Consider the following 20,704-nt stretch of genomic DNA (forward strand, 5'->3'; position numbering starts at 1 on the left):
TATAAATTTCTTACAATATTTTTAAAATTCCTCAAATAAAAATATTGTGATTTAAAAAAATATTTGGGCTACCCACTGCGCAATCACGCTGCCTAATGATGTATTAATTTAATTGTATTTTGTATTGGTTTATTTTGATGTGTAGTCTTCAGTGCTTATTGTTTATTCGCCCAGGACACTCTTGAAAAAGAAATTAGAATCTCAGGATGTTTTCCTGGTAAAATAAAAGGTAATATATATGTTTGGACTGTTAGTGTAAATTATTTTGTTAGATGAGCTCCAGATTTGCTTCGGAACTGACTAATCTATTGTACAGTATTTGCACAAATATACAATTGTACTCCTATATGGTGAGCACTATATATTCATATTTTTCTTCTGGAGAAAGTCTTATTTGTTTGATTTGGGCTAGGATAAAAGCAGTTTTTAATTTCTTATTTTAAGGTCATTATTATTAGCCCCTTAGGTATTTTTTTCCCATTGTCTACAGAACAAACTATCGTTATGCAATTAACTAAAAAAGTTCAAATATTTGTGGTCAATGAGCCTTTTTAACTAATACTTCTATTCATAAAGAATGCCTTAAATTGATTGAAATGACAGAAAGATGTTATTTTAAAAAATCTATTTCAAAACTGTGTTACTTTCTTTAAAGGAATTTATGCATTACAGTTTCATGTGCACCAAACCAGCCTATTAAAATGATTTCTGAAGGAGCATGTGACAGTGAAGACTGTCAGAAAGTCAGCTTTGCCATCACAGGAATTATTTATATTTTAAAATATATTAAAATTGTAATAATATTTCACTATTTATAACTGTTTTTCGCTGTATTTCTGATCATATATGCAGCCTTGGTGAGCATAAGAGACTTCTTCCAGACACATTATAAAAATATGGGTCACAAAACTTTGAACAGCAGTTTTTAATCTCTGTGTGATATGAACAGTTTGGTCCAAACGTCCACTATAGTGAAAATACTTCTGTTTTGCATCTTGTTTACTCTAAACTAATGCCAAATTTTCATTATTAATCTTATCATCAGCTTTAAAAACGTACATTTAAAATTAAACTGCTTTCAATAAATTGATCAATATGACATATACTTAGGGTGTACTCACAATAGGCTATCTGAACCGTATTTGACTCCCATTTCCCGGCCCTGTTGGCCAGTCTAGGCCCAGTTGGAAAAAAGGTGTGCCAGAGTGCGAGTGCACGGTTCGCTTGTAGTGTGAGTGCAAGGCGCATATGAGCCCGAAACTGAAGAAGTGACATCACTTTTATGGGACTGATTTAAATGGATTTATTAATCATTCTTACTTTTCAACAAAGATAAACCGTCATAGTTTATTAAAGATACAATCTCCCCGCTGCACGACAACTGCCACCTCAGGGCTCGAAATTGTAACCATTTTTCGCACACAATAATTTTAAGCACTCGCAGAAATGCTCCCAAATATATTTTAAGGTCGCATAGATAAAATTTTGGGCGCATATGCGACCTTAAAATATATTTGGGAGCATTTCTGCGAGTGCTTAAAATTGTTGTATGCGACCAGTTTTTACTGCAAATTGTTCACCACATGCGCGGATTCGAGAGACATTCATGCAGAATGCATCTCTAAGCTCTTTGTCTGCACTTGGAACGCGAAACGCAGTGCTCAGGAATGTTTTAAAACAGTTGTCATGTCAACTTGCTGCAGTAAACAAATTCGAGTCTGTAATGCTTGCCCCGCCTTCGCGCTCTTCTTATTGGCCCACCACTGCTCTAGCACTGAACGAGAATGATTGGTTAATATCAGCTGTCAATCACTCAGCGCCTTCTGGCTTCGGATGACAGGGAGAGCTACTACCACGAAAAATTGTAAAGCGCTGAAGATGAGAACGAAGATAACACTGACAGATTTAGTTTTAGAAACCATCTAGTTACAAATAATGACACATCTTACTAGTGATCATGTGCTGAATGTTAATCCACCATCTACACTTTTCCAATAGTAGAAGACTTCCATTGGCTTCAAGTCCGCTATGAAAAGTCTGTGGGATGGAGTTTTCAGGTAACTGTTTGCCACATCTAACGTTAGCACGAGAGCTTCTGTTTAATCCTTCATATAATCGCCAGATACTGTCCGCCGTGCAAGTGGCAGCTATAAGTCAAATTTAACACCACGTACACCATCGCTAATGGGCTTGCACTGAGTTAACTAACATCGCTACTCCTAAAAAAAACGGTATTGCTATTAACATGTATGCATATAATAAGATACAGTATATGTCAAAAGCATCAGTGCAATATCAGACAGCACTTGTGAGAACAGCACAGTTATACCGTTAACAGATTCATTCAAGCAGTGCGTGCAGGGCCGGTGAGCGCTCCGTGTATGCTTTGGTCACTCAGTTCTGTTATAAAAATGTATTTTCTTGTGATAACGGGATTGCATTGAGACATATTTTCCTCACGCTTGCATATATGTATTAATTTTTTTTTTTGCTTGTTAGTTTGATTAGTGTTGATTTCAAATACAATAAATATGTTTGTATAAAACTTGTAGTAACGGAGCTCATAATTGGTAGGTGCGACAAAATTTTGGCTAATGTGCCTCAATTTTTAAAGTTAGGAGCACCGGTGCTACCAAGCAAAAAGGTTAATTTCGAACCCTGCACCTTCAGCAAACCTCCTAACATGACTTTCATGAACATTTACGAGAGTCAAAAGTGGTAGATCTGTTCAGTAAAAAGATTTGACTGTGTGTCACTGCATATCAAATGACTTAAAATAATACTAAACAATGTAACTGAAGCTCCATAACTAAATTCCATTTTACGGAGCGAGAGTGCTTCTCTTCTGTTAAACTGAACAGTCACAATATTGATGACGTAAGCGTGCTCGGGCTCAGAAAGCAAAAAATGCTATGTGAGTGTACTCCCAAAGGTACGGTGCCCGAGAAAGCTCAACGCGTTGCAATTTAAGAAAGCACATGCAATTACAATAAACACCAGCAAATAAAGAAACAATCTTCAACAATTTGACAGCAAAACACACACCACAAACAACTGAAGAAACGCGCTGCAATTAGTCACGACACTTGCAAATATCCACGTAATACAACGGGAATGTTTTAAGGGGACCCAAAATCATGACGGACCCTGCTGAGATATGGATGTGTTATTATGCCGTGACTGTTGCTCAGTGAAGTGATTGGTGGTCTTTGAAAGGTGAGTTGTTTTTTGTTTATTTGTTTATTCTGATTACATGACATCCATATCTCAGCAGGGTCCGTCAAATAAAGATTGTTTCTTTATTTGCTGGTGTTTTTTGTAATTGCATGTGCTTTCTTAAACTGCAGCGCGTTAAGCTCTCTCGGCCACCGTACGAAGGGGAGAGGGGAGGGGGGACAATCGCGCCTGGGCATGGTTCAAGACAACCGTGCCTAGTGTGAGTACACCTATATAGACTACATTTTATAACATCATAGTTCTTTTTTGAGATTTTATATCTCACAATTCTGAGTTACTGGCTATTATCTGACTTGTAACTCGAAATGCTAAATATAAACTCAGAGATGATAGAAAAAAATACTTATAATTTTATTATAAATTATGAAATATAGGGAGGTTATATTCATATAATATTCATATATTTATAATATTTAACCCTTATTGAGAAAACATTTTCATCAATTTGACAAGCGCACAAAAATTCCGACAAAACATGCAAGACAAGAAAACACATGCACATAACAAAATAAGGGTATGTCTTTGTCAATTTGACAACACATACATGCAAATTATCACAACATATGCAAACACAGAAGTGCACTGCAATTAGTGCAGACCACAATGCAAATGTGACTAGTGACCAGTGGTGTAAAGTAACATTACAAACACTCAAATTACTGTAATTGAGTAGTTTTTCTCAGGAATTGTAATTTACTAAGTAGTTTTATAAATGTGTACTTTTACTCTCACTTGAGTACATTTTTATTGCTGTATCTGTACTTTTACTCCACTACTTTCCTTCAACCTGAAGTCACTACTTTAATTTTTCTTGTCTATGGGGTTTAGAGAAATCAGTCCTGTGATTCCTGTCCAATCAAATCGCACATAGAAGGAAAATCGCATCATAATGAACTACCTCAAGACATGAGCGATTTATAATTGCAGCAAACTGTTTAGAAGCATAAATATGTCCAAAATCTTTACACACATTGATCCAGAGATTGTTTAGATACATGTCACTGATAAGAAGATGACAGGTGTTTAATTTATGATGACCGAAATGGCCTTAAACACCCAGCAGGGACAAGACATCGACATGACATCAGACTGACATTGTACCCTAACATCATGGGGATGTTGCATTTTGTTTGGAAATGAAAATCGGGTTGACGACAGAACTCAACGTCAGACCAACGCCAATGTCAAACCTAAAACTGACCAAATATCAACGTCTAATGATGTCACAGCTTGAAGTTGTGTGGACGTTACCGCTATGACGTCTATCAGATGTTGGATTTTGGTTGCTATACCTGAAGAATAAATGTTAGTATTTGACATCAATATGATGTTGGTTAAGATGTTGGCTCGACGTTGGATTTTGGTCACTTTCTAACAAACTAAAATCAACCAAATACCAACATCAATTGATGTCTTTATTGGACATCAAAATAACGTTGTCCTTAGACGCTGACTAGCCATTGAATTTTGGTCACCTAACATCACAACCTAAATCTAACCTAATATTAACATCTTATGATGTCGTGCGCCTGCTGGGCAATAACTCAATGCATTAAAGAATATTACTATTACACACACATGCACAAATTACATGTAAACGCATCGGCTTTATACAGCATAATACTCACTACTCGAGTACTTTTGAAAGGTCTAATTTTTACTCATACCCTGAGTAATATTTACAACAGATACTTTAACTCTAATTGCACTGCATTCTTAGGCAAGTAGTGGTACTTTTACTTGAGTACGATTTTTCAGTACTCTTTCCACCACTGCTAGTGACCCCAAAAAGTGCTTTCTAGAGTCAGTGGTGTTGTTGGAGATTTAAGAGGTGAGTTTTTTGGGTTATTTTAAAGTCCCAGTAATATTGTTCTTTAAATGTTTGTAAAAATAAACTGAACTGAAAATTCTGGTTGTGCTTGGCTAATAACTGAAACAAAAAATGCATTGTAATTATTTATTCTTTTATTAAACAATACAGTTTTGTACAACTTTTTAAATGTAACTCAAAAACTTAGATTTTATGATTTCAAAAACCACGAGCCAATAGATGAATCATATTCTATTGGTAGTGAACTAGTCAAGAGGCATCTTTGCCATGACATCACAGTAGCGCTATTGCAAACAGCAGGAACATATACTATACAATATACTACATAGAAATGTTCAGTTATTTAATTAATTAATTAGTTAATTAATTAATTTAATTTAAGCAGATTTTTGCTTTTTTTAGGGAGCAGTTTATGTATGGATAAGTGTGAAAGAACATGAAGATATTATCCACAGAGGGAAATATTTGCTATTTTGAACTTAGATCGCAGTGCACACTCCACTGCTATTGTGCTTTGGTTGATGCAGCAACAAATCAGGCTTTGTATGGTGCATTGAAATGAATGAGTTTAATGAATTTAATGAATGAGCTATGTTTCCATACACCTATTTTTATGCGCATTTTGGAGATGCGCATAAAAAATGGTTGATGGAAATGCCATGATGCGCATAAATTTTTAAAATGCGCATAAAAAACATGAGCATAACTGAGTAGGATAAACTTTTTATTAGATAAGAAAAGATGCGCATAAACTACGATGGAAACACTTTTATCACACAAATTCCAGCATGCGCATTAAAAAAGGTCATGTGATGAAGAAAATGTGTGTAAATGGATAAAACAGCAGGCTGAGCCCACTGTAAACCCTCTAAATGTTGTTTTGGTAGTAGTGTTTGGTTTAGTAGTGTTATTATATTATTAATGACCTCCCGAATCAAGCGCATCTGTGCATTGCGTCTGACACCTTCAAACGCCACCACGCGTTCACTGTGTGTCTGGATTGCCTTCTGAGGCGCAAGTCATTTATTAGATGAAGAGAAGATTGACGCAGCTTCTCCTACTGCAGCAAATTCAGTTTTTACTGTTGATATTTAGCAGCAGTTAATCAGGAAGTGACAATTTTGTTCACTTTGACTCGTTGGATGGAAACACAGCTTTATTCGCACGTCTTTTATGCGATAATCCAGTTTTACGCATAAAGTTCATTCAAATTTTTGTATTGAAACATAGCTATAGAGCCCAAGTCAGATCACATCATTTTTATTGTCGGTTACGAAAGTCACTATGTCAGATTATGTAATTTTCTCTTGATAAAATCTTGACTTGTCGTGGGTAACAACAGACTACACATTCATTCACTCTCTGTCATCCCGTGATGTCTACAATGAGCATTATTTTCCAAAGCAGTCACAAGTGTTGCTTTAATGTTTATCTCAATAAACACATTAGGCTTGCTGAAAACTAATAACTACATTATTTAAGGGCATTTGTTACGACATGGATAGGATCAAACTTATGATTGCTTTTTAATATTAAGATATTTTCTTTGAAATCTAAATGTATATTTTCCTGTCAGGGTTGCTTATTAAACACTCTCTCGCCTGAACTTTCCGCGAGTGAGATGGAGAAAATTAAAGCATATCAGCAGTAAGGAAAAATCAGGTGCTCAAGACATAATCTTTAAAATAATGACATATTAAAAAATTTGCAAATATACAACTGAAATTTGTGACACAATCACAGTTAAGCATTCATTAAATCCTTATATAGTGGAGGGGCACATACAAAAATGTAATTCGTATTAGTTTTTTTGGGGGGCAAAAAAATATGTTTTAAAACAAATTTTGTTTGTCCTAATTTTTAACTGAATTTTAATGTATCTTTTTTTGGTCAGTTATCTATAAACAAGAATAATATTCACAGTTTTCACTATTAATGACAAATTTTAGTAAGCAGAAAATGCTTTTGCAAAGTATTGCAGCACTGAACAACTCGGTCGGAAGGATGAGAGAACTCAGAAACTTGTTGTGAGAATGGAGATGTCTGCACGTTTGTGCCAGTCTATCAGATAAAATTGCTGAAAACACCTTAATATTTTAGAAAAGGTAAAGTTTGCATAACCAATAATTGATCTTTTCCCCCCAAGACCCACCCATAAGTAAATATGCAGCCTATTTTTTGTATACCTGACCGGCGCATTAACGGCAGCACCCGCTGATATAACTGAGAAATTATGTACTCCTATAGTGTAGTGTCACCCATGTGACAGAACTTGCCGTGAATATCAGGGCAAAAAATAAACATGCTAGACTTTCTGCGATGGTGTCATGAGGCATCGCAGGCATGGTATTGGCCGTCTTGAATTATGCCACATGACACGAAAAGAAACAACTGAATCTCGTGTCACGACACCCACTTGTTGTTTACGAATCCCCACAACACCCTACGTCAAAGAAATCAAGCTGAAATCATGACAAAATTGTGTGATTTGATCGGGGCTTTAGGCAGAATAAATTCAGATTTAACACTAACTCTACTAGGAATGCATAATGTCACATTACTCTTTGCAATCAGTTCAACCACAAGACACAATAAATATATGAGCAATCCATTCATTCATTTATTCGTTTGTTTGTTTGCAGATACTGAGGCAGCCGTTCATCCACCATCCTCCCCACCACCATCACAAGGTTGGCCCAGTCCATTGGGGTAGGCTACAAGCTACCATAGGATCTACAAGCTTTCATTTAAAGCTACAGACGGGGCATCCACCAAAGAAATGCTTTGTTTTGTTAAATTATACTATGCTAAATAATACTTGTGTCAAATAAATGCAATTCAATATCATATTTATCTCCCTGGTCTTTCTAGTAAAACTATTTTTTTTGCTTTGACTTTCTCCCATTTTTCTTGTTTGGCTGGCAGAAATCTTTGATAAATCCCTACATCGTTTTTAGGATCAGGACTTTAAAATAAGCAAAAACTCAAATCTGCAAAAACACAGCTAAATCTAATCAAGGAGCAGTCGTGTTCATCAAGTTCACATAATTCTGTTGTCGTCTGCACTATTTGTAGTCAATTCTGTACAGTATTTGCATGCATGGTGAGATGCGTGCATGTGTGTGTTGACAAACTGATGAAGATGTTTGCTCAGTCTGTTAGTTTGTTTTAATATGTGCAATCATTTTCTTAACATTTGAGCTCTCTCTGCAATCATAAATTTAACTTATAACTACAAGCAAAAAAGAAATGTGAGAACAACAACTAAAAATTGTCAAAAGTTTAAGGATATTATCTGGCAAAAGTAAGTCAGAAGTGTAAGTTATAAACTTAAATGTGAGAATAGCAACAAAGCCTACAATAAACAAAAATGCTATTCAACATGTATAATATCTAAACTCAAAACTGCAAGATATAAACTCATAACTCTGGCTTTATTTTCCTCACTTCCACATTTTAAAAACTTCTTTGGGAATTGTTCAAGCTGACATCCTTTGAGTATGTTCAATTAAGAATCCTATGGGTTTAAAAAAGAACAACAACAAATTGGTACAAATGTATCTACATTTGATTAGTGACCAAGAAATAAAGCAGACGTGTCATGTTTGTGTGTGTTAATATCCACCGTATTCACAGTATAGTTTTTTTGACCCCACTCTATACTAACATCTGGGTAGGAGCTATTATTAAACGAGGAAACTAGATGTGAGAAATCGTGCTCGTGTGTGTGAGTGATCTGTGGCAGATGGGGTGTATTTTGGGTTTTAAGAGGGGAAGGGTGTGAATGCAATAAGAGCACGAGTCCACTAGGTTGTGCTGTTTACTTGCAGTCCTCCACCCGGTATTGATCACAAACTAGCAGTAAAAAAAAATACCTGAGAAATTTGCTGGGAACCCAAATTCAGCGCTGCCTATGTATTACATAATATGTTTATACAACGTACAATCCGTAGGGTCTAATATGCAAATTATATGTTCTGGTGTATTCCTTAGTGAGACTGAAAAGCCTAAAACAGTCAGCCCTTTGTGTGTGTGTGTGTGTTAGTCTGTGTATGTGTTTGAGAGAGAAAGACCAAAAGGGTTTAGTGAGAAAGAGAGAAGACATTTCACCCCCTCACTGAATGGAGGTTTTATTGATCTCAGTGGACATCAGCGCCTTCCAGCATAGCCTTGTTCAGAAAGGCGCATTAAAACATCTAAACAGTGTTAGAATGTTGAATATGAGATAAGACAAGCCTTAACTACTGGCTATGAAGGAAAAAAAGATGCAAAAGTCGCCGTTTGATATTTTAACCGCTATTCATATTTAAAGACACGCAAGTACAGTGGACGAAACAACTGAAGTGAATGCAGTCATTTTCATGCGAGGCCCAAAAGGAATTTACTGATATTTTTTAGCATGCTCTGTTCTGATTTAGGGAGATTTAAACATAAAAAACAGGGCTGTGTGATTTAATTGCGATTCTTTTGACAGATCTTGCAATTTTGACTTGATTCGCAATTTAATAATGTAGTCAAGCTTCATTTTAATAATCTGTAACATAGCTTTTTACTGCTAAAATGCAGTTATTGTTTGTTTAATTAAGGAACATAAAGATATTAACTTTAACATTTTCTCAGATTTGTTTTAAAATAGTCAGAAATTAAACAGATTTTTTTTCTACAGCAAGCAGTATGCTCAGATAAAATGACCGTACCTTACTGTAAACAAGCTCAATAAATAAAAAGAAATAATGTAGCTTATTATAAAAAAAAAAATAAATATATATATATATATATATATATATATATATATATATATATATATATATATATATATATATATATATATATATATAGTTGAAGTCAGGATTATTAACCCGACCCTGAATTATTAGCCCCCTGTTTATTTTTTCCCCAATTTATGTTTATTCAAAAGAAGGTAATGATTCGCACTCAATTGCTTTATACTGTTTTTATTCTTACTTTTTCTTACATTTTACGGGTGATAACAGACAAACAGACGTTTCGGCACAAAGCCTTCCTCAGTGTGTCAATTTATGTTTAACTTAAAGAAGATTTTTTAACACATTTCTAAACATAATAGTTTAAATAGCTAATATCTAATAACTGATTTGTTTTACCTTTGCCATAATGATAATAAAAAATATTTTACTAGATATTTTTCAAGACACTTCTACACAGCTTAAAGTGACATTTAAAGGCTTAACTAGGTAAATTAGGTTAACTAGGCAGGTGAGGGTAATTGGGCAAGTTATTGTATAACGACCGATTGCTCTGTAGACTGTCGAAAAAAATAGCTTAAAGGGGCTAATAATTTTGACCTTAAAATGATTTTAAAAATTTTTTAACTGCTTTTATTTTAGCTGAAATAAAACAAATAAGACTTTCTCCAGAAGAAAAAATATATTATCAGACATACTGTGAACATTTCTTTGCTTTGTTAAACATCACTTGGGATATATTTAAAAACGAAAAAAAGTTCAAAAGGATAGAAGAATAATTCTGACTTCAACTGTATATAAAATAGACACTCAGCAAACTAAAATACCTGATAAGCGTCAGGTTGAAAAGTTCTGATTGAGCAGAACGAAAGTGTGCCCACTCAATTGGACTATCATACATAGACAGCAGTCATGCATTTGCTCTGGGTTGGGGAAATTAAATAATACATATATATATTCCATATCGCAGCCTCTTGCGATAAGCTAATCGCAATTAATCGCACAGCCCAAATAGAAAATGTGTTAAATAAATTGACACTACTACAATTTCTGTAATATGTCAAAGCGTTCTTAAATTGAAGCAACACCACATTTTTTTTTTTTTGTAAAATAGGCTCAATTTACAAAAACTTTGTACAATCAACAGTTGCGTTTTACTGTTTTTTAAACAATTCAACCGAACGTTAGCACTTTTAGCTTAGCATAGATCATTGAATTGGGTAAAAAAATAGCAACTTTTCATTTTTCGATGGTACACAAAGTAAGTGTAGAAGACTTGATCTTTAAATAGGAAAATTATCTAACTTTTTGGTCAATTTCGAGCAAGATGCTAATGGTGTAATCCGACTCAATGATCTATGCTAAGCTAAGCTAACCTAAGCTAAAAGTGCTCCAACCAGACACGTAAAATGGCTGAATGGATTCAAAAATGTCAAAACTGAAATGTAGGTAAAGTGGAGTGTTCCATTACTCAATTTAAGTGATGTTTATTTATACAGCCCTTGTCATGATACATAATTAATAATAAAATTGGAAGTGGCTTTTAGAGGTTGCTTTATCAACCTCCATATCGCAAAAATGTACAGATCTGGCGTAATACAATTATGCAAGTTCAAGCAAGATAAAAATTATAAAAATGATAATTGCATTCTTTAAACGCATTTGTAATTCCAATGTACGGAAAATGTTACACAAAATAAATCTGAAACAGATGCAAGTGCGGACATTTATTTCAGTCCATTTCAGATTCCATTTGTGGCTGTTAATTTGCCTCATGATTAATGGAGTTTCAGGTTCACGAACTGTAAAGATTGATCTCTGCCATGTGGCACATTTCACTTATCACCTCTCATTCTCACTCTGTCACCCTGCTTGTTAGCTTTACCAAGCTGTAAAAATACCAGTATGAAGATCTCACTTACCTCTGTGTTCTATTTGAGTCAATCTGGAAAACACAGAGAGAGAGAGAGAAAGACAGTGAGATGAATATAGTCATCCACAATGACAGCATTACATCAACGGTTCATTATCATGCAACTGTTTTCCAGACAAAAGATCAAAACTGCAGCCTTCATGAACTCTGGCAATTTCAGATGCTCTGTCATAGTTGATATAATGCAGCTATTCCTAACCAGGGCCGTGAACTCCCAAGAGGATACAAGGATACGATTTTGCTAACATTTTAAGATCTTGACTTTGATTGGTAAAATTTTTCAAACAGGGACTATGGCTTTAAAATAAATTATGTTATTAAATGCAAATATATTTTGGCATGATTTACATAATGATAAACAATGTTTATAGATGATGTTTACAGTTCCTTTTTAAAAGAAAAAAAACTAAAAACATTTCAAAAACACAGTTATATATATATATATATATATATATATATATATATATATATATATATATATATAACAATGCAGCATTTTAATGTAATGTGTAATGTCAACTAATACACAGTTAAAGTCAGAATTATTAGCGCCCTTGAATTATTAGCGCCACTTTTAATTTTTCCCCAATTTCTGTTTAACGTAGAGAAGATTTTTTCAACACATTTCTAAACATAATAGTTTTAATAACTCATTTAAAAAAAAAATTCCTTTATCTTTGCCATGATGACAGTACATAATATTTGACAAGATATTTTTCAAGACACTTCCATACAGCTTAAAGTGACATTTAAAGGCTTAACCAGGTTTATTGGGTAACTGGGCAGGTTAGGGTAATTAGGCAAGTTATTGTATAACGATGGTTTGTTCTGTGGACTATCGAAAAAAAATATATAGCTCAAAGGGACTAACAATTTTGACCTTAAAAGTGATTTAAAAAATTAAAACCTGCTTTTATTTTATGCCGAAATAAAACAAATAAGACTTTCTCCAGAAGAAAAAATATTATCAGACATACTGTGAAAATTTCCTTGCTCTGTTAAACATAATTTGGGAAATATTTAAAAATGAAAAAATATATATTATAATAATAATTTAAAGTGGGTCTAATAATTCTGACTATAACTGTATATAAGTATAGTCATGTGATAAAATGAGTACAGCATTATCACTCCAGTCTTCAGTTTCACATTATGTTTTAGAAGTCCATTGAAAAACACAGAAATGGTATTACCTTATCATGTTAATTTTGCTATTATGCATTTTTATTATCAATGTTGAAAACTGTTGTTAGTTTCTGGATTCTTGGATTACTACTAAGAACAGAATTTATTTACATTTTTTTTTAATTGTAAACTTCCGCTAAAAGGTTTGGGCTCATTAATAATATTAATAAGAATAAATAATTTGAATGAAAATTAAAATGAAATGGAAAATGGATGGGAATGGGAAAATATAATGTATTTATTCAAATGACTATTGGAAACAACAAGCAAGGCAAACAAAAAACTGTTTTATAGAGAATTCACAAAAATAGAAAGCAGCATGACTAGGCATGGGACGATAACCATTTTCAAGGTATACCATGGTTTGGAAAAGTCCAAGGTTTTAAAACCGCAAAAATTTTCTGTTATACCATTTCTACAGTATATGTAAGATATTTTTTTACGTTTTTATTTTTTGTTATTTTTAAATTGTAAAGAAATCAGTGTTTTTTTTAACTAATGAAGACAGCAGAAGTCAATGATTCATTTAAATGATATAGCCTGACATATTTACTGCTCAAAATATTTTAAAAGTTTCTCAAAATAAAATATATTGGCTGCGTCCAAAATTGCTTACTACTCAGTACGTACTGCATTTGAATTTGAATGTACTACTCGACCGATCTCTCATGGTGTTTCATGGGATAGCAAAGCATCCATCGGAGGCGCACTTCAGAATCTTGCCGGAAGTAGGTCATCCGGGTACTTCTCCCATACTGTTTTTCAAATTCTATGAATTCGGACATACTACTCGGCTCACATACTAACTTTAGTGTACTATATAGTATGGAAGTATGCAAGTTCAGATGCAGCCATAGTGTTCAAAGCAGAAAAAAGTTTTTTTTTACCCAGACATTTAAAAAGAATATATTTTGGAGCATTAATCACAACATTGTGAAACCGTGGTATTTTTATCCAAGTTTATCATACCTTTACAATCTTATACCGGCCCATGACTAAGCACGATAGTAATAATAATAATTATAATAATAATACTTTTTTGGAATGGATAATATTGGAGTGGAATAATTTGATGTTTATATTTAATTAATTTAATTTAATAATTTAATTTAAAATTAAGTTATTTCATTAAATATTAGAAACAACAAGCAAGGCAAACAAAATACTGTTCTTTAAAGAATTTACAAAAATATTAAGTAGCATGACTATTTTTGACAAATTAATAATAATAATAAATCGTTTCTTGGAAAGGTGTCAAGGTGGCTCAGTGGGTAGCACAATCGCCTCACAGCAAGAAGTTCGCTGGTTTGAATCCTGACTGGGTCAGTTTTTCATTCCTGTGTGGAGTTTGTATGTTCTCCCTGTGTTAGCGTGGGTTACCTCCGGGTGCTCCGGTTTCCCACAAAGTCCAAAGACATGCGGTACAGGTGAATTGAATAAGCTAAATTGGCCGTAGTGTATGTGTGTGAGTGCAGGAGTGTATGGATGTTCCCCAGTGTTGGGTTGAGGCAGTAATTGCATCCGCTTCATAAAACATATGCTGGATAAGTTGATTCCGCTGTGGCGACCCCTGATTAATAAAGGGACTAAGTCAAAAAATAAAATGAATGTTTCTTGAACACCAAATCAGCTATGGTTTCCGAAGTATCGTGTGACACTTAAGACAAGTAATGACTGCTAAAAGTTACAATTTCAACGTCCATTTCAAACTATTTTGTACAGATAATCATTAATGTGTGCAGAAAAGGGTCACATTTCTAATCACACTCCCCATCAATGAAACAGTACAAAAAAAAGGTTCTGAAACACTACATAATGCCTCACTATCACGTTACAGAACTGCTACGGGAGATAAAATCATTCAGGGATCAACTGCCTGACAGGTCAAGAGGTCACGTCAAGTCACTGCACTAACCAGCAAATGCTGTGAAAGAGCTGCGCATGTATGTTTGAGGGAATATAGAGCAGGTCACGACTGTAACCCAGGCCTGTCGCTCCGGACTCAGAAAGAGGAGATTTTTAAGATTCCACTTCCTGCTTCTCTCTTCTTATTCACACTCATCTTCTCTCTCACATTGGTACACACACTTTCACACCCACATCTTGAGAGAGTTGTTTGACTGTGTGCCTAATGATAATAGATGAGGTGTCAGGATGAAGGTGAGAGACACTAAGTCATCCTCACAGCACGAGGGAGAAACAGCTCATCTCGATCTCTCTCTCTCTCATTTTCACTTCGCCTATATCTACAGGCGCTAAAACAGAAGGAAAAAAGTGCATATAGAGCTTCTATTCTAACGCTATTGATGCCTTGCGTTTTGTTTTACTCTTACTTTTTGAGTAACGTGACCGTTCAGTGTCGGAGTTGTGAAAGGAAGAGGCTGGATATTCAAACCAGGCTGTCTTTTCAGTGTACATTAGAGGAGCGGGGAAGAAGTCAGCACTTTACGCAAGTCTTTTGAGAAAATGTCAAAATATGACAGGGCTGAACAGATATAAAAAAACTGCTTATGCAAGCCTCTTGTCTCTCAGTAAAGTGACCTCTGCTTCTCAAGTGCATCCCTATACATGCACAGGCATGAGGAGTCGCAAACTGACACAACATAAAAATGCAAAATGCAGAAGAGAATCTCTGTGACATTATTTCATGTCATTTAAAAGTATGGGGAATGGGAAAGCAAAAGCAACTCACGTTGAGTTTCATAACATTTTTTTGTTACTGTTTCTAAAAAAACAGGCAGTTCTCAGAATTTTACTGTAAAAGATAATGTGAGTGTTTTCAGAGTTGCATTTTGGTGGCAATATATATTCCTATCTATGTTTTGCGTTACTATAAAGTGTGCTGATAACTAGTTATATCATGACATAGATGTCACAAGATGACCCAGAGATACATTTATCTGTGCATTCTCCAGTGACTGTGGTCACACAAAGATAACATCAGGGTGACAAACATGACACTATAATTGACTAAACAACATAAAAATGGAACTTCTAATATTCCTACATGGCGTTATGTGAACTCACCTTTCAATTAATTAAGAATTCATTTATTCAAAATATTATTTTTAAAATGTATAATCCATAACATAAGGCAAATGTCTTTTTAAAGTTTTATTATTACTTTTTTAACTAGTAAATTAAATTTATTTGTAGAATGGCACTTCTTACAATGCAACATTGCATGCACTGTCCAGTATAGTCTAATAATTCTGCATATAACTGTAGTTTTATTATTTTAGTCATTTTAATATTTTAGTGCTGCAATATTTGCACTGTATTGCATTGTATTTTAAGAATGTAATAAAATGTCTTGATGACAATAAAATATAATATTTTACTGCCTTCTAGAGTAAAACTTGACGTTTTACTATACCAATTATTCCACGACAAATATATTTTACAGTCTGGTTACTAACAGCCTCCAGGCATTGCAAGTTTGCACGAAAAGCACCAAAACTTTAAGACTTTTAATGAGTTCATCCTGTCCTAAAAATGTTCGCTAGAGCTTACAAATCTAATAAATAATTCAATTTAAGAGCGGTCTGCACATTTACGGCTGAATAACGACGTGTTCTGTGAAAGCACTGTGAAATCCTGGACATTTCTTTTCAACAGTCTTCCTAACAATAGTTGGTCTTTTAACGAATATGACGGGGCGCGCGCGCGCACACACATACACAGTGACACAAACACACACACGCACACACTGACACACTTGACCACAGAACCGGACGACCTCGCTTCACCGTGTAGCGGCGCGAGCTCTTACCGGATTCTCCAGGTACAGTCGCGGTGCGAGGAGATCCCGGTGGAGATCCGTCTCTCTATCCGCCCGACTGAGAGTCCAAGACCCAGTAACTCCGACAAAAAAAAGACAGTGCGGTCTGTACGCTTCTCAAAAAAGCCGACGAGTCCACGCGCATAACCCAATATAAGTGATGAGGTCTGGGAGCTTTTGGAGCGCCGCGCTCGCACCCCTGCTGTTAAAAATACTCTCCTCCAGACTCAGGTGCAGGTGGTCTTTAGGGTCGCGCGCAGGCAGAGGAGTCGGAGCGCAAGTTGATCTCAACACATATCAGATGCAGACGCGAACAAAGATATGCAGGATGCAGCCCGTACACACACGTGAGTGTGCGCGCGCGCGTCGAGGGGTGACGATTTACAATAGATTTTGTTGGCATTGAAAATCTTACAACGGCGTTTTAGCATGAAATCCACTTGTTTTTGTGTGTGTGGCGAATTTTAAACACTATTTGATAACAGAAGACCAAAGGGGATCTGAGCCTAGAGCAATGAAAATCTCATCATCATTCATTAACTCATCAAAAGACAACACACACAGTGCATCTATTCCAGGACATCCCATTGGCTTCATTAGATGGAGTGTGATCTCATTAACAACACAACACAAAGCTTTAGCAACATGCATATTCATGTATATTCCATGAGCATCATTGTGATGATGTATGATGTTCAGAGTGTGTTTGTTTGAAAATAAAAAACTAGGTCGTATAGCCCACCCAGAGCTTCCTGTGCTTATGGGGGGCTGTGTAGAAAGAAAAAACACACAAACACATCAAACATTCAATTACACAACACTCAAGGCACACGAAATGACCTGATACCAGCCTTCGCGATTCCAACCTCATTCTGGCTGCCTAAATTAATGTATACTGTAAGAAACAGACGATAAGAGAAGGTGAATAATGAGCAGGCCCAGACTGAATGTGCTGAGGTTTTTTTCCTCTCGCTTTCTCTCTCTCTCACTCTCCCTCCCTCCCTCTCTTACATCCAGTTTCTGTACTGATTTTGGTGGAGAAAGTTTGTGGAATTGAAATATAATAATATTGCAAATATGATATATTATATAAAGGGAGCTGAGAGTTTGGTACAGTTTTATTGGGAGCTGAAAGCGTTATCAAATTGGCTGATATATTTTATAAATAAAAGTGCAGGAGAATATGCAAAAATCTGTGAATGCCTGACACGTTACAAAAAAAAAAAAAAAAAAAGATTGCTGGAAATGTATAAAGGGAGAGTTCAGCTGAAAGTAAAAATACTTTTATTTTTTTGCCATATCAAGAATTATTACTTTTAACACAATCTTCATGATGGATTGCATGAATATAATTATTATAATCTGCATAATTTTTGTAATAACTGATCACTTTTGGATGTAATTATTTGTTTTTTTAGGGGTTTCCCACCTTTTTAAATTGGAAAGGAGCAGAGAGAGAGGAAGGGTGGCAAAGGACCTTGAGCAGTGAATCAAACTCAGGTCGCCGTAAGCACCATAGTCCTATATGTCAGCACACTTAGGCTATTGGCACTGACCAATGTTCTTAATTCTAATAATATTTTTTTTTCTTAAAACAAAGCTACTTATACGTCATGTTCATTCATTCATTTATTTTCTTTTTGGCTTAGTCCCTTTTTTAATCAGGGGTTGCCACAGCGGAATGAACTGCCAACATATCCAGCATATGTTTTACATAGCTGATGCCCTTCCAGCCGCAACCCGACACTAGGAAGAACCCACGAACTCTTGCATTCAATTATACACTACGGTCAATTAAGTAAATTCAGTTCACCTATAGTGCACATTTTTGGAGTGTGGTGGATAACCGAAGCACCCGGAGGAACCCCGAACATGGGGAGAACATGCAAACTCCACACAGAAATGGCAAATGACCAAGCTGGGGCTCGACCTTCTTGCTGTGATGCGATCGTGCTACACACTGCGCCACTGTGACAGCCCTAATCATATATTGTTTAGCTTATAATATATTTATGTATTCATCTTTCTGAACCTAGGGACAAATTAAACAAGCAAAAAACAAACATAAATGAATAAAGAAATAATAATAATCAGTGATTGTGTTTGCTTGTATTCCTCACATTGTGGGGACCAAATGTCCACACAAATATAGCAATAACAGTACATCATTAGGCCCTTATGAAAAAAAAGTCTCATAAATCACACAGAATTAATTATTATGAAAATGTAAAATTGCAGATTGGTTCCTTTGAGAGATGGCTTTAGTTGTAAGCTTGGGGTAGGGGAATCGAATATACGCTTTGTATAGTATAAAATCAGTACATCTATGATTTTATAATTTTATAAGTCTTACTAAAGGTAGCTGTGTGTGTGTGCCCTGTGTGTTTTCATGTCTGTGGGTGTAAAGCTGTAATTGTTATTGTGTGTTTTACAGTGTCTGTGTTTTTACCATTTTAAAGTGTGTGTTGGTGGGTGTATATTATAAAAGTAGGAAAGAGTTGTGCAGGTTTGGAACATCTAAAGGTTCTATCATCTAAAGGAGGGTGCCCAAACTCTGTCCAGAGTTTTGTTGCCAACCTGCCAATATGTTTATGCTAGTTAAAGCTTAAGTAGCTGGTTCAGGTTTGTTTAATTGGGGTTAGAGCTATACTCTGCAGGACACCACCCACTAGGTCCGAATCTGGGCACCCATGACCTAAAGCCAGGTAACAAAAATGTAACACCCACCTTTGTAGTGAATAATAAACATTGGTAAATAAGTACATTCAATCCGCACAATACACCATTTTTGGCTAGTTTTTGATAAAATATTACTTAAATATTACAACTTGCTCTGGTGTCATGGTGGCGCAGTGGGTAGAATGATCGCCTCACAGCAAGAAGATTGCTGGTTAGAGCCCCAGCTGGGTCAGTTAGCATTTCTGTGTGGAGTTTGCATGTTCTCCCCGTGTTCAGGTGTTTCCCCACAGTCCCTCACAGTCCAAAGACAAGCACTATAGGTGAATTCTTACATTTATTTTCTTTTCAGCTTAGTCCCTTAATTAGTCTGGGGTCGCCACAGCGGAATGAACTGCCAACTTATCCAGCATTTGTTTTATGCAGTGAATGCCCTTGCAGCCGCGACCCAACACTGGGAAACACTCATACACTCTTGCATTCACAATCATACACTACGGCCAATTTATCTCATTTAATTCACCTATAGTGCACGTCTTTGGACTGTGGGGGAAACTGGAGCACCGGGAGGAAACCCACGCGAATACAGGGAGAACATGCCAACTTCACATAGAGATGCAACCCAGCCTAGGCTTAAAACATCGACTTTCTTGCTGTGAGGCAACAACGCTACCCACTGTGCCATCGCATCACCCCACTATAGGTGAAGTGAATAAGCTAAATTGGCCGTAGAGTGTGTGTGTGAATGCAAGAGTGTATGGGTGTTTCCCAGTGTTGGGTTGCACCTGGAAGGGCATCCGCTGCATAAAACATGCTGGATAGGTTGGCAGTTCATTCCTCTGTGGCAACCCCTGAATAATAAGGGACTAAGCCTAAAAGAAAATGAATGAATAAATAAAACTTGTTTTAATGTATTTATGGCTTGTTTGTACCTCTTTTTCCACATATAATAATATACTGAAAACCTCGGTGTTTTAGTGCCCTAATAGCACGTTGTTGCCCTCAGGCAAAATCAAAGCAAACAGTTGTTTGGGGGCTAGGGGGGAGCACATTTTATGATGGATTTATTGATTGATTGATTTATTTATAAAGGACCCCCAAGCACCCAAAAATCACAAAAAAAAAAAAAAATTCTCCTAAAACAAAAACATGCCAGAAGGTTAAGTGTATGATACATTTAACTAATAAAAAAATAAAAATAAAGAATGAATGAATGACGTATAAAGAACACTTTAATGCTAACATTTTCAAAACTCACACTGGAAGAACATTCATAACCTGCCAGAACATAAGCCACATTTCGAAGACTCTTCCATGTTAACTGTGACGAGGCTGAG

The 20,704-nt window shown here is 35.6% G+C and overlaps 2 protein-coding genes across 3 annotated transcripts in view; one reads left to right on the forward strand and one right to left on the reverse strand.

Annotated features, from left to right (window-relative positions):
- The window catches only part of ptprdb (protein tyrosine phosphatase receptor type Db), a 155,137-nt gene extending 138,123 nt beyond the window's left edge, over window positions 1-17,014 (reverse strand). For both annotated transcript variants that reach the window (XM_087234881.1, XM_087234882.1), the window contains exons 1-2: window positions 16,683-17,014; window positions 11,715-11,737 (exon numbers count right to left, since the gene is read on the reverse strand). The gene's annotated coding sequence lies outside the window, so the exon portion shown is untranslated. The remainder of the gene's footprint in view (window positions 1-11,714; window positions 11,738-16,682) is intronic.
- Window positions 1-20,704, forward strand: part of LOC147846793 (uncharacterized) — a 133,892-nt gene that overhangs the window by 83,533 nt on the left and 29,655 nt on the right. The gene's annotated exons all lie outside the window — the stretch shown is intronic.

This window comes from Danio rerio, chromosome 1, assembly GCF_052040795.2.
Source record: "Danio rerio strain M-AB ecotype USA chromosome 1, GRCz13ab, whole genome shotgun sequence".
Classification (NCBI taxonomy): domain Eukaryota; kingdom Metazoa; phylum Chordata; class Actinopteri; order Cypriniformes; family Danionidae; genus Danio; species Danio rerio.